This window comes from Lontra canadensis, unplaced genomic scaffold (genome assembly GCF_010015895.1).
Source record: "Lontra canadensis isolate GAN:19392208 unplaced genomic scaffold, GSC_riverotter_1.0 scaffold4, whole genome shotgun sequence".
In the NCBI taxonomy this organism is placed as follows: Eukaryota; Metazoa; Chordata; class Mammalia; order Carnivora; family Mustelidae; genus Lontra; species Lontra canadensis.
The window spans coordinates 29,787,290-29,807,093 of NW_022630998.1; the positions used below are offsets into that span (position 1 = coordinate 29,787,290).

At 38.4% G+C, this 19,804-nt stretch overlaps 1 protein-coding gene across 2 annotated transcripts in view; it reads left to right on the forward strand.

Moving 5' to 3' along the window:
- Window positions 1-19,804, forward strand: part of HAPLN1 (hyaluronan and proteoglycan link protein 1) — a 72,732-nt gene that overhangs the window by 19,596 nt on the left and 33,332 nt on the right. Inside the window, exon 1 of one of the 2 annotated variants that reach the window (XM_032847106.1) lies at window positions 11,575-11,760. The exons of the other annotated variant lie outside the window; for it this stretch is intronic. The gene's annotated coding sequence lies outside the window, so the exon portion shown is untranslated. Of the gene's footprint in view, window positions 1-11,574; window positions 11,761-19,804 lie in introns of those variants that run through there. 2 annotated transcript variants of the gene reach the window in all.

Genomic DNA, 19,804 nt, shown 5'->3' on the forward strand with positions numbered 1-19,804 from the left:
GGTCTATTCCAGATCATCTGCCCACTTTTAATCAGATTATTTGGGGTTTTTTGGTGTTATGCTGTATAAGTTCTTCATCTATTTTGGATATCAACCCCTCATCAGATATATCATTTGCAAATCTCTCTGCATATTCAGTAGGTTGCATTTTCATTTTATTGATAGTTTCTTTTGCTTTGCAAAAGCTTTTAATTTTGATGTAGTCCCAATCAATTTTTTTTTCTATTGTTTCCCTTCACTGGGGAGATATACCCATAAATATGTTGCTAAGGGTAATGTCCAAGAGCTTACTGCCCATACTTTCTTTTAGAAATTTTATGTTTTCAGGTCTAACATTTAGGTCATTAATCCATTTTGAGTGAATTCATACATATTTTATAAGAAAGTGATCCAGTTTCTTTCCTTCTTCCTTCCTTCTTCCTGCCTTCCTTTCTTCACATGTAGATGTCCAGGTTTCCCTATACATTTAATTGAAAAGACTCTCTTTTCTCCATTATATATTCTTACATCATTTGTTATAAATTAATTAACCATATAAGTTTGGGTTTATTTCTGGACTCTCTATCCTGTTCCATTGATCTATGTATCCATCTCTCCTTTTGCTATTGATTTCTAACTTAATTCTACTCTGGTCAGGAGTATATTTTGCATGAGTTGGATCCTTTTACATTTATGGAGAATTATTTTATGGCCTAGAATGTAATATCTTGTAGAATCCTGGTACATGCCTGATATACACTTGAAAGGAATGTATATTCTGCTGTTATTGAAAGAATGTTGTATACTATCAATGAGATCAAGTTGATTTATAGTTTCCAAGTCTTTTACATGTTTACTGATTTTTCTGACTACTTATTCTACAAATTATTGATAAAGAGATATTCTAATCTCTCCTTACAGTTGTATCAGGTTAAAATCTTCATGTTATTAGGGATATGCATTTTTAAGACTATAATGCTTTACTAAAGATTTTATCACTTTATCATTATGAAATGATGCTCTTTTCCTTGCTGATATTTTTTCTATAATCTACTTTGATTTTCATATAGTCTCCCCACCTTCCTTTTTATTAACATTAGCATGTTATATGGTTTTGTATCCTCTTATTTTTAATACATTTTTGTCCTTTAAAATGAATATCTTTTAGGAAATACACAGTTAAATCTTTCTTTTAAAGTCAATTGACAATCTCTGCCGTTTAATAGTTTTTCTTGGATCATTTACATTTAACATAAATATTGATATGGTTAGTTCTGAATCTGTCAGCTTGCTAATTTTTCTATTTGCCTCTTCTAGTTTTCATTCCCTCCCCTCTTTTTTCTTTTCCTTTTTGGATTAATTTTAGCATTAAAAATTTTTTCAGTGTGCCTGGTTGACTTAGCCTGTAGAGCATGTGACTTTTTTTTTTTTTTTTTAGATTTTATTTATTTATTTGACAGACAGAGATCACAGAGAAGCAGGCAGAGAGAGGAGGAAGCAGGTTCCCTGCTGAGCAGAGAGCCCATTGTGGAGCTTGATCCCAGGACCCTGGTATCATGGCCTGAGCCGAAGGCAGAGGCTTTAACTCACTGAACTACCCAGGTGCCCCCAGAAACAGAAGTTCTATATGGTTTTATTTTCATATTTTTGCTCTTCCTCATTTTTGTAGTTTTCTAAAATAATACACACATATGTTGGAACTTATAATAAGAAAAATATGTGACTTATTTCCATAAAGGTAACAGGATAGTATTAAAGGATTTATTTGGTAATTAATCATTTTAACATGTTTGAATATATAACAAATAATTATATAGTTTTCAACTTTTTTACCAACATCTGAATTATATCGGATAGCTTTTCCCTGAGAGGAGAAAATTAAAGGCACACAAATATCATAATTTAAGAAAGAAAAATTGGGGGAAAAAACTATAAAAAAAGACTTGTGGCTCTTTAGATATGTAAAACTCATATTTAAAAACCCTAAAATGCTACAATGGTACTTAAGAAAATAGCATTAACTTGGTTCTAAATATAAATTACCCAACATTTTTCTTATTCTAGGTTTCAATGTGTTCCCTCAATATTTTTTCATAAAGCCTTTTAGTCCTCATTTACAGATGTTTCTCTCATGACCAAACAGCTAATGAGAATTCCATGGCCTAAATACTCTACTTTGAATAACATCTTGCACTTTCCCCCAAACTCAGATTCATCACACTACTAAAAACCTGTTTCTACATCTGTGACTTTGGCTTTTATGATCTCCTTGGGTGGCTCGTTTATTCCTAGCATTTCTAAACCTCAAATTATGAAACAATTTCTCTGAAAAAAGCATCCGAGATTCTTAACTAAGGGTGCTTTGGGGTTTTAAGGGCAAAAAGAAAAGACCAAGGTATTTTCAAAATGATTATCCTTTGCATTATATCCAAATAGATATGAGAGAGAACTAGTGCCAGGAATGTGTCCCATGCAATCTTTCCTCTTAAGTAAGCTGAAGATTGCTTCCTCAATTAGTTCAAACTTCTGGGTGGTCTTTAAAAAAAAAAAAAAAATAGCTCTTTGAAGAAAATAGTGAACTAATAATACTATAAATATAAAATTGTATTAGTTCTTTAACTTTGAAGCAAACAAAGAATGAATTGTAATTTAGTGGGTTTTTTTGTTTATTAATACAGAATTTCCTACCTCTGTCTTTTAAAAGGGGAAAATTCTACACAAATCCAATGGAACAAAAAAATACTTTCTTAAAGATGTGTATATATTTGGGCTTAGAATTAGCTGAGTTTAATTGTGTGTGTGTGTGTTTGTGTAAAGCACTTGTGACAATTCAAGAAAACTTTGTCTTTTTAATTGAAAGCAGACTAAAATACTTTTCCAAAGATTTCCCTTCACAAACCTTCTAAAACTTTCCTTCGTACCAAGCCATTTTTCTCCAAACAACCAGTCTCATTTAGGACAAAATTACTTTCTTTTACTTTCATCAAAAATATATTCCCATTCCTTAGATCTTTCTTACACATACAGACTTGCTTCCCTTATTTCCATTGGACTTAATTACATTTAGCAGAATTTTGCACTTAGAAACCTTAGTCTCCAGTGAAAATAAGTAGTAACCAATTGTGAACTGTTACACCAGAATTCTTTAGACAGCAATTTTATGAATAAGTTAAGCACAAACATTTTTACCAATAGACCCAAATATCCTTAGTTTCTTTGCGACAGGAAGTCAAAAGCCCAAACCTATATCCACTAATCAATGCTTTAGCACTTTATCCTATTTTGGAAAGACCTAGATGTCCAATGAATTTTATCCCATTTATCACCCAAGCAAACTTTACAGTTTCAGTTTACCAAAGACTGAAAGCTTTCTTAACAATTACCCATGAAAACTCCAATACCAATGAGCTTAACCATCATTTTAAGTCATCTTTTTGCTAACAAATTGCAAGAGATAACACAAGCTTATCTTTCAACAAACGTAGATATAATAAGTTTGATGTTTAAAGCCACTAACTCCAAAGATATACCTATTTCAATTAACAACAAATTTCATTTAAATACTGAATTATGTTCTACCTGAGACCACTTAAAAGTCAGTCAATTGGGGGTTGCCTGGGTGGCTCAGTCAGTTAAGTGTCTGCCTTTGGCTCAGGTCATGATCCAGTTCTGGGGTCCTGGGATCAAGCCCCACAAAGGGCTCCTTGCTCAGCAGGGAGTCTGTTTCTTCTCCGTCTGCCTCTCCCCCAATCATGCTCTCTTTCTTGCTTGCTTTCTCTCAAATAAATAAATAAAATCTTAGGGTAAAAAAAAAAACAAAACCCAATCAATATGATCATGACCTGAGCCCAAAGCAGCCGCTTAACCAACTGAACCACCAGGCACCCAGGGATAGAGTAAATTTCTAAGGAATTTTGGAAGCAAGTTTTCCAGGAGCTTGAGGGGGCCAGCTATAAAAGTTCACTTATTACTATCTAATAAAACCTTAGGCATGAAACCCAGCTGTATATCAGTGGGCCATATGCTTAGGGGATGATTGCCAACATATACCTTGCATGGTAGAGATACAAGAAATTTCCAAAGGAATTTTTACATGTTAAAGTAGACTTATGGGATCCTGGGGGTCAGGCTAAGGTTCCTTTTTGGCCTTAGCAAAGTATTAAGGGTTTTTTGCCCTTAGCAAATTATCCTAAAGGAATGTCACACTGCCTATTTCAAGGACTTGTCATTGGGCTGTAGATAGTAAGGAAATTTAATGTTTCTGTTTCCCACATATCTTGGTTCACTTTTACATGTAAATAGATGCCTACACACACATTGCTTTCTATATAAAAGTCAATGTATGATAAATCAAAATATCTAAGGATATGTAGTAAATAGAGAACTCCTTCCACTTCTGAGAAAATTGTCCATTACTTGGTCTTCGTCTGCAAATTTGATTCCACTTTCAAGACTGAAATCAGCCAGATATTAACCACCCTCACACCTTGCCAGTTATAGCCTTCCAGAGGCAAATGCTAAATTAGTTAAAGTTGTTTTGGTCAGCACTCCATTCCTCCAAAGAGTCCTTTTTCCTTTTTACACTTCTTGTCTGGTCGGTGAAAAACAATTGTATTTCAGTTGCAAGGCCATTTATTGCCCGGAAAAAATAACCATTTAGGCAGCTATCCCCTCCAGAGAAACATAGGACAAGCTGACATTATTAGTTATCCTCACGACTCAAATACCCGTAACTGTGGTTGTCGTTACTACACTGGCTGTGTCTACCAAAGAGCTGGACAGTGAAACAGTCACCATTTAGGCTCAGAATGTTCAGTTTGGGCCTTGGCTAACTCCAGTGACTCCAAACCCTCCCTGCCATCCACCCCAGACAGGAAGGATGGTTAAGTTAATTTCATCAGGAAAAAAGAAAATCTACAAACAGGGACAGAATAGTTGGGATGATTGGCTAATGGACTGAGCAAATTTAAATAAAGTAGACCACGTACCCATTGTAGATTTTGCAAATCCTCCAAGCAAGCTCATTCTAAATGGCAGTTTGGGCTGTACTAATGCAACATCTGTACTAAGAATTGTACATAAGCCTGAATAAGTTCCCCACGGTGCTGCTAAGCTTCAACAGCTATTGGCCAAATGGACACTGGTTGGCAAAGGAATATTGCTGTGACCTTCAGCTTAGTTTTCTTGGGTTTATGGCTTTATTGGTGGAATTACTAGTCCCTACTTCTCACTGTAGATAAGTAGAAAGTGATAGAAGTTTTCTGCCTCTATCCATCATTGTCCTGAATGCATCACTTTCCAGTGTTATTGTCTCCCCAGTCTATATGAATGTTTCCATTTAAATAAGCTTTCCTCAAATATGCATTAGCCAAAGTTAAAAGGAAAAAAAAAAAAAAAAGACTCAAAGCTACCTGCATTTGGCAAATACTATCCCAGGAAATTATCCACAATCGTGGGTGCCCACTAAAGAGGTCAACAACCATTTGTTTTTCATTTGCATTTAGTAATTGGAGAGAATTTGCTTTGCCAAATTATGGTAGTATTTTGAAGCAACTTCATTTTACAGTTGAGAATGAGGGCTTCCTCAAGTGGGGATTCTGCCAGTGATTTCATGCCAGATCCACTGTGGATATGGAAAAGTTTAACTTGTGAAGAGAACCAAATAAAGAATGGCAGGAACTACTCTGTTACACGGGCATAAACATAGCCTGTGCCTCAGAACAGGCAGCCAAGGTGGACGGTGTGACTGAGTGGTCACTGGGTGACTTCTTGAGGGAAATGTTTGTCCCATTGCCTAAAACCTTCACTATGGGAGATAAAAATCAAAGGCATTGTTAGAGAAGCAAGAGACCAACAGAAGACAAAAGATGAAACACTGGTTTCAAGGGCAGAGGGGGTCAGAAAGGAGCTTTCCCCTGGGTAGGGAGAGCACGTCTGAAGAGAAAGCCTGGAAGGGTAGATCCATGAGTAGCTAAAATGTCCCAGACATCAGGGTGTTCTAATGAGAGAAAGAAGAAAGAATGGAAACAAAAGAAGGAATAGAAGAATACAAGAGCAAAATATTTTTTCGTCCCATTTGACCTATTTTGGGATTTAGAAATTCTTGTCTCTCCGGTATTTGTACCTTAATGAAAACTAATGGGGTAAAATCAGCCTTTTGATGTGTCAGTTGAAGAGCAGGAACTGGAAATGTTCTCATAAATGCATTTCCATAATTTAGATATTGGAACACCAAAGAACACAAAGAAAAAGTTAATCAATTCTTCTGATACTTTCTTTTTTAATTCCATTATCCAGATTAATGAATAAGATGTTCTAAAACATTAAAATTGACAGATAAGTTGAAAAATAGTATGAGGGCATTCTTCCAGCCTTCACGCTGGAGATTCGAGGACAGATACCCACTCTGGGCAAGGCAGTTGCATTCTAATGGTGGGGGGGGGGATGATAATCTAATCACATTACTATGACATCAAATGCAATCCAATGGGATTTAAAGAGGTCATTCCTGGTTTGGATTCCATAATCCTGAGAGATATTTGGAGATAGGGATTGCACTTTACATACTTGTCTCTGAAATATCGTTGAATAAAAGCTTTGAATATGATGCCAGTAAGTGGAGACTTATACAGTCTATGCAGATGACTAAACAAAATTTATGCTTTTGCTGAATGGGTTATTTCACAAAGACCTGCCTAAACTATCACTAAAAATGCAAATTGCAGTCAAAAGTTCCTTAACTGAGGACCATGCTATTCCTCTCCCTGGGAGAAATAGCAGATGGCTCCTCAGGCCATTCACTACATACTGAGAGAATATTTGCCAATTTTACAGTTTTTAAAAATTGATTTTGACTTGACAAGATCATTGAGGTTAATGATTCAATGAGATCATTGTCTTTGTCTCTTTTCCTGTGTTTTTTAAAAAATTCTTTTTAATAACCAGTTGCCCTTTCTATACCAGTTATGTTGTAGGCCTTTCATTGTTTTTAAGTACACTTCCTCTTTTGTATATATTTTAAAATGCCTTTCACCTTAACTACCTTAACTTACAAACAACCTACTTAAGCTATTAACTTTTCCCTCCCAATGGCATTTTTACAGAATGAAATTTTTCCCTTGAAATTCAGGAATGAAAAAAAAAAAAAACAACCACACACACACACACACACAAAATAAAACAACACACCCTTCCAGATGTGGAGAAAATAAGCCTTATCCTGCTTTGAATTTCTTGAAATGTAATGACCTTCTTTTGTTTTGTGTCACTTTGCATCCCACCTGCTTTACTTTCTTCTCTCACCCTTTGGCCCCGCAACATGGATTCAAAGCCTCTCCTAAATTCATTTGCTGAGTCTCTAAAATGGCCGGGTGCGGTGGGGGATGGGGCATGTGTCTGTGTTGGCATCGGATTTGCACTATCCCATTTTCAGTCAGCATTAGGAGAATGAACAGGTGACATGGTGGCCTCATAATTCATTGCTAGAAATTACCACCTGAAGTCCAATGATACTGAGCCTTTTCATTTGCTTGCTGCTCTTGATCTTACCAACTCAGTTAAGAATTCAAATCTGAGGATTTCACTGTCTTTGCCTCTCATTCAAGCCAAGGGAGGTTTCTAGAAGCTGTGTAGGAAGAGACAAGCCAAGTTCAGAAAGCCTCACTAAGGTGATTATATTAGACAGACTTGTCCTGTTCCCTCTTCTACCTTTTCACCACAAGTAGCAACTGCATCTCTGGCCTGTCACTGCCTTTCCCTTTTTAAGACAGAGGTTGGATCATCATGCAAGGAGTGGATCAAAGGGCACGATCCTTAAGTAAATATTAAATTAGCAGCTAGGAGGAAATGAGATAGACAATTTGGTCACAAATTCTTGTTCTTTCCTTCTCTCCCCCAACCCAATATTTGACTACATTTTAATCCCTAATCTTTGCTTGACACTGCCATTGGTGGTAGTACAACTTCAGACACTCCAGAGTACCAGGGTGAAGGCATACAATGGTATATACTGATGAAGTGTCAACCCACTCACGCTAAGCCTTCAGTGGCTTATGCTACACTTCTTTTCCATCAGCGTGAGAATATTCTCTCAATAAGATGGGCTAGAGATTGGCTCTGGAGGTAGAGGTCATGGACAGTTAGCAACGAGAGCCCCTATCAATGCCTTAATCACCTTTATGCTTTATGTTCTCCCACAAACAGACTACAAAAACATGTGCAGACATATTTGTGGGAAAGTATAGGCAGATGTATGCCCTTGGCCAAAAGCGTCTTTTTATGTTAGAGGAGATGAGGCATTTCAGATGAGCAGCAAATGTGCAAAATTTGCTCATGGCAGGCTAGGTTGGGGCAGGCTGGAAAGGATCAGATCAATCTAGTTAATTCTGGCTCTCCCTTGTATCAGCTATGCTTAGAATGGCAGAGATGCCAATCTCCTTTATTCCTTCATTGTACACTCACTGAAAACTCACTAGATGCTAGGAGTATCTTTATAAAATATCATAACTCATAAAAGATGGTTTTCATCCTCAGTCAGGTGTAAACTTTTGTAACATTACCATGGAATCACTTTGAGGTGTTTCATTAATCATTTGAAAATTATATGAGTGTTTCCTTCATTCATGTGAAATGTGATGATTTGTTCAAGAGGTAACTTTTGTGTCATATGTCAAATATGTAGAGGGCTACAGCATAGGGTTGCACAGATTGCATACTGTACAACACCAGGGGTTACCGTTCACTCTGCAGTGCACGGCACAAAACCAATTTCCTGAGCTCCTAGTGGGTCCCAGAGGATATCGTGGTACATAGATTCTACCTTTTGGAACCTGTATTCCAGTAGTTATGCACCCACGTCAGGGCTTGGTTTCTGCTCTTGAATCCCATACAATATTCCTAGAACTACTTTAAACTAGTTGGCAGTCTTTTCACAGAGCCCAATATGAAAATGTACTAAATTTTTGGTGTGTTCTGTGATTACAGTGATGCTGAACATACAGCAATATCTATTTAATCTGGCATTTCTGAAGAGTAAGTGAAAATCCAAAATTAAAAGTGAGCCTGATATATTTTGAAATTTTTACATTTTACTTTTGTAAAACATTGGCCGTCTTCCTTACTAAATAGAGTATACATGACACGATTAAGACAATCCTTCTTTGTAATGGGTTCTCAGTTATATTTTTAGGGTATTATTTTGAGATACGTAAAGATAAGGTAAACAACTGATGGTGGTGGTGATGAAGCGTTGTTTAAAAGACCTGCTAGCATCAGAAAAAGTGCAAAGGAGCGCGACGCGCAAGGCCTTCTGGTCCCTGGACTAGCTGCCTGTCTAACTCGGCCCCAGCTTTTCACGTCATCATCGTGAGTCTCCTCCTCCTTGGCAGTCACGTGGAGCTGTGTGCCGCCACACAGTCGCCCAGGGCCTCCCCGGCTCATTTCCTTGGCACATGCTATCCTGATAGACAACGGTATCTGTTGCCCTCTTCTCTATCTCCTTGTCTTGCCCATCCAGCTGAGCCATCATCTCCTTTGTAAAACCATTCCCATCCCCTCCCAGGCTGGTCGAGGTGCCTGCCAAGGCTGCTGCAATGCACAACCTCGGAGGGTACCATTCGCATGGCGTACTGGGGAGGCCCTCCCCCTTCTCCAGCGGTCTCCAGAGTATGTCTCCATGCACTTAGCATTCCGCTCTGTTCTACTCCTTCGCAGCCACCCTGAAGGGTGACTGCTTTGGGATCTGAAGCCTTATTTCTACTTGCATAAGTGGTGCTCAGTGGATAATTACTTGAATTGTGGCTAAATGTGGTACAGGACGTAATTCGGGGGCCCTTAAGCTGCATAAGGCTGGGTTTTCCCTCCCCGAAGCCGCTCAGATTGTTCACTTTGCCTATCTGGGGTGGGTTTTTCTTTGTTGTGATTTCTGTCGTTCAAGTCATTTCTCCCATTTCCAGGGACTGTTGCTGCTGGCTGCCTTTTTAGGTGTCCATTAGCACAAAGGGACACTCCTTCTGCTCTTCCCAGCTGCCGTGTTTTCCTTCCCCCTTCTCCTCCCATCCTCCCCCCTCCTCCTACCCCTCTCTTTCCTCTTTTTCTCTCTCTCTCACCCAGTTCCCCCATGCCTCTCTTGCTCCTCCTGGGCTTTGTTCTCTCCTTTTCTCTTCTGAGTGCTTCTCAGCAGTAGGGGCTTTTGCCCTTTTGCATGTTTTTTTAGAAGCCAGTCTCTGAACCAGCCAGTGACATTTTATTTCCCATGACGTTCGTATCTTTAGTGGCTCTCTTGGTATATGCTACAAATTATTTTCACTACAAATTATTTTTAGGTGTGCAGTTATTACCAGTGTCTGACTGCAGTGTCTGAGAGCTGTGTGTGAGAGGTGTATGTGCGGTTTTTGGATAGCAGTTTCTTTTTTGAAGAGTTGTGCAATACAACCATTTCTCTTGCTTTCTAGGTACTATACTCTCAGAATTACATTTCATCACCAGGTATAAAAACATCTGCGTACCTGCTAAAGTTCATAAGGTGAAAGAGAATATTCAAAGGTCATTACTACACAAATCATCCTCAACTCTACCTTGCTCAGCAGTGATGAAAATTTGGATCTTTTATGTTCATGGAATAATCATTGCTTTCTATGAAAATTATGGAAGAAAAGGTAGTTTTTATTGTTGCTCCTTTCCTTTGAACTTTGACAGAACGCAACCAGGAGCAATGGTACCTCTACACTGCTCTCACTAGTATGGACTTGAGACTCTCTTGAAAATTTACAAAGCCATGGTCACATTTGAATGGAAAAGACTTTGGCGGACTTAGTGTTGGTAACTCTAGTGGTGGGAAATTGGAGCCTGGTTGAAAGGAAGGGTTTTTGGGAAGGGTGGGGGTGGTAACTTATGGTGTTCAAGGATTGGAAAACCTTTGAGATTTAGGTGTACATACTTTCTCTACTTCTTGTAAGAATACCGCCCATATTTTTAGGTTTTGTACATGTAGATGGTTATTTGGTTTTGAGTGAAAGACAAACCTAACACTTATATATCTCAAAAGTATTAAATGGCATTATTATTTACAAAAGAAAGTTACAAATTATGTAGATATCTTTGGATCTAGAGTAGTCATTTCTAAGTGATTAAGTAAATCAGAGGTTCAGTGCCTGTAAAGAAGGTTGATTAAATGGTATTAGTTGTTTTCAGAATAAACAAATAGCTCAGCTAAAGAAGATGTAAATGAGGATTATTTCATTTTAAAAGCTTATAAAACACTTTCAAAGATCACTGTAACTTAAAAACCTACCAAGGTGAATTCTTGGGCTGTATCTCACTTCATAAAACCAATTTTGAAACTTAATTTAATGAGCTTAGCTGTTGATATCTGCCAAGTTAATTGGAGAGTATTATATTTTCCTTCTTTGTGCTGTGTAGACACAGCCTTTTGGACTAGAACAGGCTTTGTTACTCATAAGCCAAGGAACTGAATTCTGATGAGGATCATGCTTTGACGTAGGATGTGAACCAATCGTAAATTTGCTTCAGGGTCTTGGAAGAGATCTTAACAGTGACAGCCAAAAGAGGTGGAGTTTGCACCAAGCCCAGAAGAGACAGAAGTTTCTGCTGCTAACAAACATTAATGGATTTTTTTTGTTTTTATCATGACTTAGTAGAACCAAATACCTCAATAAATCATCGATCATAAAACTGTTCCTTGCATTTCGTTAAAAAAAATCAGAATTGACATATGTTTAAAATCTTTCTACACCTTCTCAGAGTCTGATCACCGTATAAAATGTATGTGAGTTACCTGATTCTTATTGTTTGTCAACTGGTTTAGAATTACATGGGGGGTCCAGTGGTGAGTTTAGAGTTGGATTTTGTGTTATGTAGAAAGCTTGTTACTGTTGCATCTGTGATGCCACCAAAGCTGTCTTGTAGATGATTTGCAGTGGTATTTTTAGATCCAGTGTTAATATAATGTTTACCTGGGAGCTGTTGGAATTTTGAACTTTTAAAGAAATGCTAAAATTGTGAATTAAAGACTTAAAATATTGTTTTGCTAGCTCAATTAGAAATACTTTCAAAAACAGTTTAAAGTGATGTTATGAAGTTTTTTACTCAAACCCTACTTCTAAATATTTTATTTAAAAACCTTTATTTCAAATTATAATGCCTGTAGAGCTTTGCATTCGTTTAGTTGAAGGCGTGTGCCCTCAACTCTAAACTCATTTTTACATAACCCACATTTAAAAGCAGTCCTCTCACTTGTCAATTTTGTTCATATTTGCACATTAAAATATAAAGAAGATAGTTATTTTCCATTTTAGAATGATGTCAATGAGTAATTTTAAAAAAATAGAAGTTTTATTTTATTTGCTGTAGTCTGTTTTGGGATTTGTTATTTGTTAGGGAAAGAATGAGTTAACAACCTAAGCTCTTAATATTCTTTTATATGTATATATTCATTCTGTTATAGTGTCTCAGAAAAACCTGTTTACTATACATTTTTGGTTGAAGGGGGCCTTTCAGTCTCTTTTAAATACATGTGCTTAAGTTCTATTTGAATTGCAATTCACTAGGGAATTCGTCTACCTTTGCAGAGTTCTTAATTTAGTGCCAAATTCCTTGTTAAGTGTTCAGAAATCATTTATTATTATTGATAATGACAATAAGTCATTTGATTTTATACATTAAGAAAAAATATTTTGAAGTTTAATTTTATATTACTCAATATAATGCTTTGTTGTTGACACTACTGAGATTTTTGATCATGGAATCAAAGAATAAATAATAAAATAAGGAAATAAGGTCTTTCTTACACAAGTAGGTCAAGCAAGAATAGTCTTTAGAGCATGCTTATTCACTTTTAGAGGAAACTTTCTTCCCCCAGAATGATGCTAGTATACACACACACACACACACACACACACACACACACGCTTTATTGCTGGTTTGGGAGGAAATTACTCTAGGCCAGAAGAAATGAAGAAAATTTTAGTGAAACTTTTATTTTAGTCAAAATTACTTCTACCATATGGACTTATTAGTCCCACAATCCGGTCATTGTTATAATGCCAACACACTGTGGCAGCACTGAGCATGTTAAAATGTAAAGAAACTGAGAGCCTGAGAAGTGGCCACATTGATAATTTCTATTCTGACTGATTTAATTATCTTTTAAGAAATTTTCATGACGTGGTTTGATTTTTTTTAACCATTTTCTTTATGTATAATGATAGAAAATGAATATTTTCTTCTGTATTCCATGAAGGATACACTTATAAGAGCATAGCAATATAATATTCATGCTGATGATAGTACATTTTTAATGTTCTAGGGTAAGACTATGGTTTTCAGGGCAGCAAAAAGTAGGATACATTCTCCAAAGATAAATAGAAGGGAAGAAATTGATGTTCTCTTAATATTACTGTCATCATCAAAATGCATTTATTGCTGATACATTAACAACTTATTTATCGACTTCCTCTACTAACAACTATCCGGTTAAGAAATACCCTGTTAATTGTAGAAGCCAGGTTCCTGCCCAACCTTGAAAACGTAGAATTCTCACGTAACTGAAAAGCTTTTTGAGTAGATGGTAAGAAGCCCTGCAGATAGTGTCTAGACAGAGCTGGCAGAAATACACCAAACTACTGGAGCGATTTCTACTACGCTCAAGAACTTTGAACATATATCTTCTCATCCACCTATTGTACCAGTTTTTGTCTCCAATATATTGTGAATTATCCACTAGAGTTCGCATGAGAATACTGGAATATACTGAGAGCAAGTCAGTGATATCCTGAGTGACCAGAGAGGAGAGTCTTACTGACCGCCCAGGTAAATGCACAGCGAAAGAGACATTTTTGGTATGTAATGTCAGAATGTAATGTCTGCGTACACCCGCTCTCCCACCTGTATGATGTGGCTACACACAAAAGTCACTAAGAACACACAATGACAAGAAAGCCCTCTTTTACAAGAATTACAACTTACATTCTTTCCTTCCTGTCATAGGAGTGAATTTTGACAACTACCTGTCCAGTGGTATTATCTCCTTTTAAGAGATTCCTGGCTGAAGAGGACACACCACAAAATTGGAGAGGCCTAGTTCACTCTGCTTACTGTTTTCATAGTAGAAAAATGAGTGAAATAAGATAGAAAATAAGTATATAATACTATCTTCCTTATGCCTAGAAATGCATCCCCCACCTCAGCATAAGCTGGGGTAGAGAACACAATTCTAAGTGAAGGTATTGCAAACAAATAAATTTTGAGTGACATGTTCGCAACTTCTAAGCATCACTTTAAGGTTAGGGTTTTAGACAGTTTGCAGCCTAGAAGGGTCAGAATCCTGCTGTATGTACTCCATTCATTATTCATCCAGCAATGCTAGACTGTTCCTTGGAAACAAGGAAAGGCCCTACTCTTGTTAATATATGTACGCACTGCTTCCCCCCCGCACACCCCAGGTATTCAACAAAAGTTTGCAGAATTGAACACTATATGGAACACCACACACAAGTCGTACTTTTATTCATGTACACCTTTTTTCAATTTGTTTTGGAAAACTTATAAACTAAACCACTGCAGAATCCTTTCATAAAACTGGTTTGGGGGAATTTAACTCTCATCTCTGGAATTATTTAAAGCAGGTACGGTTGGGTTAATGAACAAACGCACTGTAATTAAATGAAAGGATGCTGAGTTTCTCCCTAACTCCATCAATATTCTCTGAGAGAGAGAAAAAGAGAGAGCTGGCAAAGAATAGCCAGCCAAAAAGAGTAAGTGAATTGAACCACTATTTCAACAAGCATTACTGAATATTATCCCTTTAAAATCCATGAATTTATTTGCCTAGAAGGACAGTCCTAAAAAGCAATATGAGTAGAATAGAGGGTCTAAACACTTTGGTAAGAAAAAAATCACATAATAACAATAGTAACTAATGAACTAATGTGTATGAGACATTGACATTTGTCATTGACTATTCCAATTGATGGCTAAAAACACATGACCCAAAAGCAGCCGAATGACTTCTGTCAGGATCACACAACTAGAAAAAAGCAAGCCAGGACGGAAATGAAATTCTCTCCTTCCTCCCTTACGCAAACACCTTATCTCCCCATCTGCCTAGGAGAGCTAGAAATAGTTCTCCTGTTCCCTCTCTGCCCTGGTTTAGATGATAAATCATAGGATTGTGTCAGATATCAACTAATGTGATAAATATTATAAAACATAGGAAGAAGAGAAAAGTGGAGAGAAAAATGGAGAGGTTGGGTAAGATTCGCATGCAATGAATGGAGAAATGGCGAGAAGCAAGAAAAGATAAAACGATGGAAAATTCAGAGGGAAAATGGAAAGAAAGTAGGTGATTCCAAAACACGGAAGAAGAAAAGAAAAAGAAATAACTCATAATTTTAAAGATGCAGATTATTCTGAGAGTCATGAGGCTCCTAGAAAACAAAAGGTTGACCACGACCAGATTAGAAAGGGCCTATGGCTGGCCGTCTCCTGCAGGGCATCATAAATTCTCTTCAGCTTCTTCAGTAGCTCGTGCTTTCATAGAACAACGCGAGTTTACAGGGGAAAATGCTGTGTTCACCTGAAGTTTGCAAAGACTCACTCCCTGAGGGGAGTCCTATCACTGAACAAAGATTTTTTTTTCCAGTTATGGCTTCTCTCTGGAGCGCTGGCTATGTTCCAAAGCAGTTCTGCATTCCCCCCCCCTGTGCTTAGGTAAAGAACCAACTGTCCCTCCACACCCTGAACAATTCAAATGCATCGTTAGTCTGAATTCTTTAGCTATCATTTGGGTCAGAGGTGTGACCTCCAGATTGATTGGAGACTCAAAGCAGAAAACAAAGCCAACAACAGCAGAGCCCCTGAGGAGCCAGCACGAGGCTGTCTCTTTAAAAAAAAAAAAAAAAAAAAAAAATTGCTAAACATGAAAAAATATACAGTCTGAGCAGCCTATAATTTTTAATTCCATCAAATAAAGGCCATTCTAACTGGAAAAAAGGTTTAAAAAAAAGTCACTTCACAAAATCCCCAAATTTTTTAATGAATTAATGTAACGTAGTGAAGAAATGCACTTTGGCAGTCACTTCTCCTCTTTCTTTTGTATTTTTGTTTTCATTGCACCGCACCACTGACCAGTTGTTAAGAAACACTGATCATGAACCCTCTTCCACCTCTAACTAGATCAGACTTAAAAGATACCAAGGAGGAAAAGATTCAGTCTATTTCAAAATAATTCTGTTAACTGAGATTCTTACTCAATCTTGGGCAACCTCTGCATTGATTTTTATAATTTTTAAACTACATTTCAAGTGCTAAGTGGAAACACGGTTTCGTTCATTATGTCCTCAGTGGAGGAAAAAAGTAACTCTCACCATCCTCCATATAATAATAGGGGTAACTCTTGAAATAGTGTTAAACTCTCCTCAGTCTTGGCTGCTTTAGTCCTTACATCTGTTTCTCTCCCAGGTCCAGATTTCCATTCATTCTTCCTATTGGCCCAGGGAGGTCCTGGGTCCTGGGCACACAGTGAGGAAAGCATTGACACTTTGAATTCGAACATGTCTCGTGCAAACGGCGCTATAATAAGTGCTACTACTTATAACCCAGTGAGAGAGGCATGAGGGACAGCATTCTGACTTGGGTGAACTGTAAGAGATCTGACAGAATCAGCTAGGACAGCCGAAAGCGATCCTCAGGGCACACGGGACACCCCATGAATGGTGCTGAGGAGCGCAAGCTCTGGGGTCAGACTGCCCAGATCCCCAGGACCTCGCTTTACATCCTTGGAATGCCACCATACTGACTCTATTTCTGGAATTCTAAAATGTGTATAATAACATACTTCTTCGGGGCACCTGGGTGGCTCGGTCAGCTGGGCATCTGCCTTCAGCTCCAGTCATGACCCCGGGATCCAGGGATGGAGTCCTACATCTGGTTCCCTGCTCAGTGGGGAGTCTGCTTCTTCCTCTGCCCCTCCCACTGCTTGTGCTCTCCCCCCTTAAAAAAATAAATAAAATCTTTTAAAAAATAATATAGTTCTTGGGGCACCTGGGGGGCTCAGTGGGTTAATGTCTCTGCCTTCAGCTCAGGTCATGATCCCAGGGTCCTGGGATGGAGCCCCGCATGAGGCTCTCTGCTCAGCTTCCCCCGCAACCTCTGCCTGCCTCTCTGCCTGCCTCTCTGCCTACTTGTGATCTGTCAAATAAATAAATAAAATCTTTAAAAATAAATAACATATTTCTTAAATTGGGTTGTTTTGAGAAATAGTAATTAAATGGGTGAAGCTCCCAGGGCAGTGCCTAGCCATGTAAAAGCTGTTCAGGAAATATATGGCATAGCTCTCACAGTACAGAAAATAGCACACATGCCTTCTGCTTGGCTTAGTTCCCCATTACCTAAAACAGTAATGTTATTATTCTTATTTTTTAGTTGAAGTATAGTTGACAGACGTTACATTAGTTTCGGGTGTACAATATGATCTGACAAGTCTACATGTTACCTTGTGCTCACAAGTGTTGCCGCCATCTTAACACTAATTATAACATAGTAGGTGTTTAAGGAATAGCAATTGGCCACTTTGCCATTAGACTGTTGGTATGAACATATCTTTGTTTCTATCAAACTATTAGACTTCTATGTTGGCCCCAGTATCTTGCTTCTGAATAGTGATTTCATTATGGCCAAAGCAGAAATGTAATATTACAGTCCTATCATAGGTCTTTGACCAAGAACACGGCCATTTCCACGAGAACTGCTCGTGACCCTGGCTGTGGCCTCAGGCGGCAAGGCTCGGGAGGTTGGCAGAAGAGACCATCTGAGTCTGAGTTGCAGTTCAACTGAGCACTAGTTCAAGGCTGGTAGTAACTGGTAGTATGAAAGTCCCCCAAATTCCCCAGATTTTTACTTGTATCAAAAACTAAAAAATTTTTACCTAACGTAGATGGATACACAGAGAAAACGTTGTTACAAAATGCAAATAAACAGGACTCCATTCATTCGCTCCCACGACCACCCGCAAAGCCTGAGGCATCCCTCACTGAGGCCCAGCGCGCAGACCACAGGCACAGCCCTTGTCCTCGAACCTCCATCTAGATGCAGTACCTCCATTGTCCTGCTGTTTGCTTAAACAATGAAGATTGTGTCCCCAGGGTTTGTTTGTCTAGTTTTACCTCTTTTGGTAAGACAGTCGCTCCACTGCCAGGGTAGCAAAGATAACTCCCAGTCTCTTGTATCATGGGTGCCTGAGTGCCAGGCAGGGTGCTAGGAAGCACAAACCGACATGCGTCTCTATTCTAATCACAAATCACTGAAGGTGTGCAATATGCTTTAAAAAAAAAAAAAAAGATTTAATTTATTTATTTGATAGAGATCACAAGTGGGCAGAGAGGCAGGCAGAGAGAGGGGAGAATCAGGCTCCCTTCCGAGCAGAGAGCCCGTTGTGGGGCTCAATCCCAGGAACCCAAGCTCATGACCTGGGCCGAAGGCAGAGGCTTAACCCCTGAGCCACCCAGGCGCCCCTGCAATATGCTTTTTAAATTGAAGATGATGATGACGGAGTGTGTGTGCCTTTGTGTGCACATCTGAGCCACCAAGGCAGTGTTCATGGCACCCGATGGTATTATAGATGAGTAGAAATGAGGCAGGGCACAGTCATGTTAAAGAAAATACCATCTCACTTCTCCCATGTTAAGTCTAGGGGCAAAAAGTGTATATTCACCTATAACACAAGTTATGGTTTAGAGACCATAGTAGGTTCAAGTTAAAGAGCCTAAATAAACAAGGCAATTAAACAAAGAACACATTAAGCTTCGCTTTCAGAAAAGTCAGTGTAACTTAAAGTAGGTGTTGCTTTTGTTTGAAAGCGAATACAAACTTTACTGCTTACTAGGTATGTGACCTTCAGCAAGGTAACTGTATCAGGAAATATGGAAGTTTTGGTCTCACGGTCTCAAGGATTGCATGAGCCATCATAGGCACCATGCTTAGCATAGCATTGGCAAATCGACTTTCAATTAAAAGGAACCGCTGTTAGAATTATTATTTAGCCCCCCCACACCACCTGGGATATTTGCAATTAAAAACTGAGTCCTTGGACAGTTAATACATTAATTCAATGGGATGAACCCTTGGTGATATCACTTTTCATACTACATATGGCATGGGGGTGCCTGGGTGGCTCAGTGTGTTAAAGCCTCTGCCTTCCGCTCAGGTCATGATCTCAGGGTCCTGGGATCGAGTCCCACATTGGGCTCTCTGCTCAGTGGGGAGCCTGCTTCCCCCCTCCAACCCCCACCCCTGCCTGCCTCTCTGCCTACTTGTGATCTTTGTCTATCAAATAAATAAAATCTTTAAAAAAAAAATACTACATATGGTATGGAATTAAAGGAGATATATAAATTTGTGAATAATATATTTTGAGTAAAAGTGAATAAAAATCAGGATGACTGTAGTGGTAGGATGCACAAGTCTAAAAGTGGGCGTGTGTGTGTATGGGTGTATATGTAAATTATGTGTATGTAAATTATGCTGTAAATGACCACACAAATGGTAAAATTAACATAGCAACTTCTCCACCTCTGTTCTTCAGATCCCTCACTTAGAACTTCTCCTTTCTTTAACTGCTGAAATCGTATGCTCTCCTCACACTCTCTTCCACATTTCCCTTTCCTTTGATTCCTGCGACAAGCAGAGAGCGCCATAACCACACCTCTTGCTCTGGTTTGCCCATTGCTTTCTGTTTGTGTAGATAATTGCCACCCCAATTACACCCCAAATTCCAGAAGATCACCTTTATTATGTTTATTCACCCAAAGTG